Raw genomic sequence first — 447 nt, 5'->3', positions numbered from 1 at the left:
AAAAAAAAAAAAAAAAGAGCTTTTTTTTTTTTTTCCCTTTTAACAAGGCCACACTCTAGCTTAGGCTGGCCTCACACTACTGAATTTCTCCTGAGTGCTGGTATTACAAGTGTTCCCCGCCAGGGCCGGCCTGAATGGGATGTGATTGGTCTCTCCCCTGACCTGTGTGTGTGTGTGTGTGTGTGTGTGTGTGTGTGTGTGTGTGTGTGTGTGTGTATGAAAGCTGGAAAGGGGGTTCAGATGAAGGCGCACATTAGTTGCTATTCTTGATGCTGTGACACAGCACTTGAAAAGAAAATGCAACTTAAGGAAAAGCAGAAGGCTCGTGGTTTGCAGATTCGCTCTGCCACAGTAGCAAGTTGTGGTGACAGGTGCCGAGGCTACGGGCCCCATTGCAGTCCCAATAAGGAGTCAGAAACATTAATTCTAGTGCTTAGATCTCCCTGC

Source organism: Alexandromys fortis, unplaced genomic scaffold (genome assembly GCF_014885135.2).
Source record: "Alexandromys fortis isolate MF-2015 unplaced genomic scaffold, M_Fortis_MF-2015_v1.1 scaffold_5, whole genome shotgun sequence".
Classification (NCBI taxonomy): Eukaryota; Metazoa; Chordata; class Mammalia; order Rodentia; family Cricetidae; genus Alexandromys; species Alexandromys fortis.
Note: the sequence above shows the minus strand (reverse complement) of the source record.